Source organism: Colias croceus, chromosome 13 (genome assembly GCF_905220415.1).
Source record: "Colias croceus chromosome 13, ilColCroc2.1".
Taxonomy (NCBI): Eukaryota; Metazoa; Arthropoda; class Insecta; order Lepidoptera; family Pieridae; genus Colias; species Colias croceus.
Genome location: NC_059549.1, coordinates 6,269,896 through 6,278,707, shown reverse-complemented (window position 1 = coordinate 6,278,707; position 8,812 = coordinate 6,269,896).

The window sequence follows — 8,812 nt, the reverse complement described above, 5'->3', positions numbered from 1 at the left end:
AGAGCAACATATAAATTACTATAACAAATATGTAGATATTAAGTTCTTCAAACCATAAAAATAGATTTTGTTAAAATCGGTAAATACTATAAGATATATGTAGAAATTCGTGTATAGTTATTGTTCATATTTGCGAACTTTTATGATAATATCTTAATAACAATAAATTTATATTTAATATTCAATTTATAAATGAAATGATTACGTAAGTACTAAATACAAAAGAATAAATCACGAATTAAAACAAATGTTCCCTTTTCAGATTTGTGACGCCATCTAATGAAAATTTATTGTTTTTGCTCCTGCCTGTTTTTGTATAAAACAATCTTAATTTTCCTCTTTATAAGCCTATTACATTTTTTCTTACACACTGAAGACACATAATATTATCATTTTTTTCAGCGACATCTGATTTTACGAAGGTTTCAATTTGACTCTATATTTAAAGTTAGTTACATAAGAACTTTGTATAGAGTTATCAAATTTTGATGATTCTAAGATCTGTTTAATGATAAAACTGGCCACTACATATTCAATTTAATCTCAAAAGGAGTTATCTTTAATACTCAAAGTTCTTTATTTATGTACATAACATACTCATTAGTCCAGTATGCATTATTTTTCGTTTAAAATTAGATTACGGAAATAGGAAGGTTACAACGCCGAACTATTCACAACGCCGAGAATATACTACCTACATTTGATTGGAAGTTTTACTTAGGTCAAGCCCTCATTAATTAGAGGGACGCCGACTTAATACCCTCGTCTTGGCAACCAAAAACTTTGTAAGGTCACCATTGCTCCCGCTACTAGGAATTACCTACATTATTGATTAGGTGCGATCAATTTGCTAGGAAATCTTCGTAGAAATATGTTAGGTAACAATAGGATTCATTATCCCTAGCGCAATATTCTCTTGAACGAATAATTGAAGTGAAACTTCTTTATCGAGGTTGGGAAAAAATTTAGTGTAACATTTTTTCGTTACGCGTGACATTTTGCCGTTACACGCCATCTTTTTCTTATCCTTACCACGCGTGATTCGACGATCGATTTCGACGACGATTCGACGTATTTCTGTAAAGTTGCATATAGTAAATTATTTTTTGAAAAATAAGTTCATAAAGAAGTTTCACTTCTTACGTATGTACACTAGTACACGTACACATTTTTTAAATTACATTATCATCGAAAAATATATTTTCCTCTAAAAAAAACCTGATTCAAATGTTTCGATCGTAAACCAAAGACAAAAAGGTGCTGGGATAAAATTGGAAGATACAAAGTTTTATTAAACTAGTTATAATGTACATTTACGAAACGTTTTTTCATACCTACTTATCGTGGTGTTTGGTTGTCAATACTTTGAATTTTCATGTATTGATAATACTTTAAACCAATCACGTTTGTATTTAAATCACAAAATACATTCAATTACAATTTTGTACGAGTTCTGCGTATCCAATTATTATTAAAACGGAATAAGTCATTGTTCGAATCCACTTCAAAATGACAATAAGCTTCGGCAAACGATAACAAAAACTTTTGTTACAAGTTCGGTGTTACATTAATTCTAACCAACTACAATATTTGTTTTGTAACTAGAAAGACGATTAAAATTTACTTAATTACAAGATTGGGCTTGAATGATTGAGATTGTCTCCTTACGGCATCAATATTTACCCCTAATTTCGTTCGACTTACTAAAGAGCAATGAACGGTAGGAAAGTGCTCTCTGATTAAATATTGAGCCAACGGTTAATGGTCGCCGGGATTGTGGGAATTATTGAGGAGAGCTGAAAGCTTTACTCCTGGACTGAAACAAAATTCAACATCGGTTTTACCTAAGCGAGACACGGAATGTTATGTTAACACACTTCAAACACTATAAAACTTGTGGGATAACCATAGTCTCACATGAATTGTTCCTAGCTATAGAATTTTAAACTTATTTAACAAGAAACCATTCCTTCGAAACGTTGGGAGCGTCTCTCTTATGCGGTTTCACGACATTGGTTTAAATCCGTGTTTCGTCCTATTTTTATTGAAGATTTTTGCCATACATTAAGTTTCTTGATTAAATTGCATCAATAGGGACATTTATAATAGTAAATCGTTGAATGAATAAAATATTTAAGTATTACAACACAATTCGAACAAGACACGATACCTAAGTCTATGTAGATCAAATTCCAAAACTTGTAACATACCCATAAGATGTGTGATCTCAAATAAAATACGAAACTTGTATCTTGTAATAAGTACTTTTGTGCATTATATACAAAGCCATAACATCTCCATAATTTTATTGGCAGATGCAAAATGGAAAAGCACATAACTCAATTACAAGCAGCTGGAGAGATTTTCCGACGTCGCTCTTAACTATATTTAAATATTATTAAGGAAAAACTTTCATATTAAAGGAAATGGTCTGTAACCTACTTTTCGCGAGATAAGCCTTCCGCTGACGAGGCACTCTAGTTTAACAACCCAGCCCGTCATTGTTACGTCTTCTGAACGAATAAAAGGCGCCTGTTTGTGCGTCTACTTTGAACACTTCGAAACACAATGATTAGGAACATTAAGCGATATAATTCATAACGAGTCGCTTAATTGGAAGTCATATTATTCTCTATTTTTGTAAAGTTAATATAAGAGGCAACATTACCTACAGTAAAAATTTGTCTCTATAGAAAATCTCTTTCAATAACATTGAAGGGATCAAGACAAAATATATTTACAGACATGTTAGAACCAAGACCAAAGCCAGGGAAAAGCTGTGAGATAATATTATGTTCTCAAGTTATAACACTTCACTATACACATTCGACTTATCGAATATCTGGTTTATTTCTTTGATATTTTAGAGAAAAAGCCGACCGATTTAATTTTGTTAAAAAAAATGTATTACAATTTTGTTTCATTTATTTAAATATAAAAATAAACATAAATTTCAATGATAGATAAAACTAAATCATTTTTTTGCTATCTTACACAATGAAAACTATCATTTTTACATTCAACATAGACAACACAAACATATCCAATTATTGGATAGTTTTACATGCACTTATATATCAAATATATTTTAAAAACATACCTCTACATTGATTTTACATTGATTGCTCAAAATATAAAATCAAACGACAATATTCTTTAATCGTCTAACAGCTAACTACTCTAACGTCTAACGGTCTGTGTGTGTTCTAACAATATTAACCCTAGATTACTACCCTTCGTCGATTCGACGACGCGTCACCAAAAAAATCGCTGTAACTTTTACGCGCGCGACCATATGATTTTCAGACTTCAGCTAATCTCAACCAACCCGTTGCGCTTGCGATGGACGGTAGTGCTTTGTGCGTGGAAGGTCCACACGCGCTGTTCCAGCAACCATGGCTCGTCACATCGACGAAGGTTAGTATTAACGTAACTTTTCGTACTATTTAGTTAAGTTATAATTACGTTATTTTATCTTTTATAATGGTGCCTATTATTTTATTTTTTAGATACGATTCATATGTTAGTTTTAGAAGTTGAAAGCGATAAGGAAGATTCATCTACGAGAGAGCCTGAAGACCACATTGAGGCTGAAGAAGCATGAAACGGAGGGTGATGATGAAGTTTCTACTGTAAATAAAGAGCAATTTCCAGATCAAAATTATGAGGCAAGTAGTAATACATCTCCCCACGTTCTATTGAAGACGAGACACCTATGAGAAATGAAGAAGAGCACTTCAGCTGACCCTAGCGATTACAAGACCATCGCGTACCATTCTTCTTGGGAGAGACAAACACATATTATGGTCATCACAACAGTCAAGGTCACAAAGCAGAAGACCTTCAAAGAACATAGATACATAGCACGTGGTCATGTACGCTTTTTTCAAGATATTTTAGATCCTCTTCAATGTTTTTCAGGTATAATTATTGGTGACATTACTGATACTCTGTGGGACTCAATTACATAAATTTTAAACATGCCAGGAAGAAATAATGTGAAAGTTATAAATGAGACTGAGCAAAGTAATGCTGCTGATGTGCCTCCATAGCAAACTAAAATAAACATATATGCTATATGTCCCTCCGTAAAGCAAAGGTAGACCTAAAAATAGGTGCACAAAGTGCATAAATCGTTGTGTGGGGAACACAAACTTGATGTGTGTCACAAATGTTTTAGATCCTAAGCTATTATCAAAATTATATTTTTAATTAATTTTCCAGATATTATTTTTGTAATTAATAGTTTATTTCGAGCAATTTAGAGGTATATATTATATGTACGGAATTTTTCAAAAAATTTAAGAATGTTCATAAATCGTGTAAACTGTGATCTCATTTTGATGACTGTTTGAATTAAAACTATGTTAAAATAAATATTTTAATATTTTTATATGTAGATTAATATCTTGTCCTTAAAATAAAAACATAACTACAAATATATTTTTTTAATTAAACCCCTAAATCCCCTCCAATAAACAGCGTAGACGAAACGACGAAGGTTAGTATTAAACGTCGAAAAATAAGGTTAGTGTTCTAGGGTTAAAGTCAAATAGTAGTATTATATAGTAAAGTGTAGACTTTAACCACTTCTTCAGTTCACAAGCAACCTGTTAATCGGAAGAGTTACCGAGATTGCAGCGAGTGCAATGGACCAGACGACATTAATATTTCGTAGGATACCTGCGAGCTGGATGAAAATTCGTTTAGTCATGTTCTACAATGGAGCAAGAATTAATAATGCAAGGTTTTGCTGCGAAAAAATCTTTTAACTTTCTGCCTCCCGGCGTATATGGGAAACCTAGTTTAAAAGTTTTATGAAATATAACGTAGCGCCTGTTATCAATGTTGAATTTTATTATTATGCATCTATAGATAATATTGCACTTTAGTTTTAGTTTTAAATCCTTAAATACTACTAAATAAATCTTACCATAATTAACTAAATAATTATTGATCTTTGCGCACAGATTTTGTTCGTGGTGTCTCCTCCATACGCAGTAATATTATCTCAATGTAAAATAGTCAATTTATTGAGCAAGGCCATGTAACATATACATAGCTAGTAAAATATAAAATTAAGGGAAAGAACGAAACCTTAGCTAATACCTTATGCAAACGTATATTAATAGGAAAAAGCCTTTGTTATATAATACCCTAAATGAATGCGATGTCATACAAGAATATTGTAACGTGTTAGCTTAAGGGATCGCGAGTTAAACATTTAAAAGATGCCACGTTTAATGATGCAAAACATAATCTCCCTGAGTCGCTTCGCGCAACGGTAAATAATTCCATATTTAGATGTCAAGAAAACAAACAAGTTACTCATGCGAAATAAGAAATTCGGAGTTAATTTCACAAAGATCCTTTGTCATCTGAAACTCAGTTTTGCTCGTTAGGGCTCAAGGAATGAGACCTCTTGTTTACGTTAGTATTGTTAACCCTCGCATGTTCCCACAAAGATGATCTGCTAATTCAATAATTAGCAGAGAGATAATTTTTATGACGCTTTATTTATATATTGTAAAGCTTAAATTTGCCTGCGCTATTCGTCGGCTTAGCTAGTAATACAGTTTAATTTGGAATAGAGTTTACCCTCAAGTATAGGTACAATTGCAGAATACAAATTCTCATACGATTATAATATTTTGAAGTTTGAGTAATATTATTGGAGTATATTTTAAGTTGTTTGAAATGTGTTTGGAACCGCTAGAGAAGTTTTAACTACAACTACAGTATAACTGGGTAATATTTTTAAACGATACTCTTTTTGCAATATTAGATGATGATGATGCTATACAATATTCAAATTTGTATTAACACGATTTGAGACAATTTTTTAAGCTATTGCATAGCTTCTATCTCGGGCCTTGAGCGCGGGGACCGAATCGAGAAATTCCGTAACGAAAAAACCTCACGCTCCCCACTCCGACGTGCTCGGAGGTGTGGCTTGAAGGCATGCTATGCAATAGCTTTACCGCGGCAGTCCCCAAGTGCAACACGTCTTTTTTTACATTGACGTCAAGGTTTCATAAAACAACAATCAATTGTTTCTCCGTCGAGTTATTAGAGTCCCACGCGCAGCACACATAAATAGGGAATATTAATATCTTAGTATTTCATCTTAGTCCGTCTGACTTTTATCTGTTGGAGGAACGCCAACCAAAGATTGCTACTCAACATGTCCCCAACTTCAGAGCTCTCACGAATCCATTCAGAATCCTTTAAAGTATACTCAAAAGATATCTTATCTCAGTAAGATGCCTGCAAAAGTTTATTCTATTCAAATAGACGTGTTTGAAGAGAACAAATATGGATCAATTTCTAAAACCGCACAAAAGCGTTATATATTTGTTTCGTGACTCGTATGAGTTTTGCTCTATGTTCTTATTGTACGAAATACCAAAATGATCTTGATGAAATTCAAATGAATTGGTGTCACATACATTACGTGCATAGTAAAATTTTAGAAATTATTCAAGGTGTTAAATTTCTCTTGATTTATTTGATAGCGTTGGCAACTGTTGAGAATACCCTAAAAAAATAAGTGAATAATGTTTATTGTCTAACTATGTATATATCTGTATTCTATAGGGAGTGACAACCGTTAATAACACGTTGTATTACATTGTTAAGTACGTATACACAATACCCTATGAAATCCGAGGTTGTGAATCAATATCAGATAATTACACGATATAGGGGACCGCAAATATAGACACACAGACCTACATAGTTCATAATAATTAGTATTCACATACAATGTAGAGCTAATAAAATATATTTTTACTTTTTACGAACGTCACTTACACTTAAATGTTTAACATTTATTTTACAGTATTCTTTAATAAAGTAGGTAAGTATGTCTCCAATTCTAATATCTTATGTCGTATTACCATAAAATATATATTAATGTCAAATATACTATTTTCATATAGATATTTCTCAACTACCTTAAAACTTGTATGTATCAATTAATATTACAAAAAAATTACGTTTACATAAATTTAAAACGTTTAACCCCGAAGCTCGGGATTTGAATATAACATAGGTATAAAGCTTTTTAATGCATAAAGAATACAGCCTATATTCCACCTTAAGTCTTCCTATAAAATTAAAGTTTAAAAATTTTCAAACAACCCTTTATGTATTGTCTGGCAGAAATATTTTTCAATAATTTATATAATATTCCAAATGTAAACAGACACCGGAATGCATAGCTACATTCGGATACATTCCAATAATATTTACGTTTCCCGTTGTTTGTTTCTAGCTGAATATAGTTATTTTGTGTCTGTAACGCGATCAAACGGAGAATAGAAAATTTTTGGATATCTTTAACATTTTGAAAATGTATATATGTATGTTTAAATCAATTATCAGGAAATCAAGATAACTAATCTGCAAATCGGTAGTAGCATAATAATTAATGCGGGTGAACCTTTGTAAATAAACATCCATAATTATTAGGTATCTTCTAAAATGGTCTAATTTCAATGCGCTTTATTAATAATTTAATTTTTAATTTCTTCTTTTGCTTTAGCTTTATCAAAAATGAAACAGAGAGTCGTGTTGTTCTATAGTACAGAAGTAACATTTAATGATCTACAATATTTTATGGTATACACAAAGTAAGAGTTATACACTTACACAGCATTTGCGTAATATGTATAATCCTAACAAAATGGATGGTCTCAAACTTGTCTGTCTCAAATGGAGCTAAAAGTAAAAATTGATTGAAAGGCTTTAAAATGGTCTTTCATTCAGTGAATTAAACGTTATTTCTGTACAATGGAGTTGCGACTATTGTCTATTGTGCAGATAAAACAAATACAAATCATTTATCACCAGTCGCCAGCACGTCTCTGAAAATGAGATAGAAGCCAACAGAATAAAGGTTATCGCAAATACGCAATCTCGCCCCCAAAGAACAATATACCTACCCAGAGCAGGAAGTTACTCAAACTCAATTTAACAACCTAAATATAGCATTTATAAAAAATATATGCGTTTTTGCGGTTTCAGTTTGTTGCTTTTGTCAAATCAAATCAAATCATTTATTTATTTCTCCTCACAATTCCCAATCACATAAATTAATCTACATGCATTCAAAAATTATAAACAATAAGCTGGAGTTGGAGGAGCTGGTGTCTGAAATGGGTTTTAACCGGTATCACAGATCACCAGGTCCCCGCCCTCGGAACCAAAATACAATTACAAAAATATGTTTCACATAATTCAAAAGTTTGTGCTTAGGTAGTGAGAACGACATAAGTTAATTAAAATATTTATATAATAATTGTCGTAAAAAATTAAACTATAGACGGATTATATTCTATCAGGCAATCAATCTATACCCCAAATTTAGCCAAGGTCTAAAATGCAGAAGTACAAATTATTTAAACTCTCCACATGCATTTATACTTTCAAATTACAAATATTAGTTAGATTTTTATGATGTAATAAACTCAGTTGAACTGAGAGAGTGATGAAAAACGAGAGTGCACTTATATTCACGTACATCCTTGTGCACTATTAATAAAATATCTACGCGGTTGGATAAAATCCTTACTACTTATTTTATTTTATCTGCCTATTTTTAGAGAATCCTGGAATATTGTAGATAATGTTCTAAATAAAATTATATACAAAACAATAACCAATATAGTTTAAATAAGTACATTATATAAGTTAAGTCCCATGTCCCCTAGTGGGGTAAGGGGTTGATGCATTATACATCTGTTTCACTGATCGATTTTCTTCAGGGACAAGTAGGTGATCAGCCGTCTGTGTCCTACCAGACCGAGAC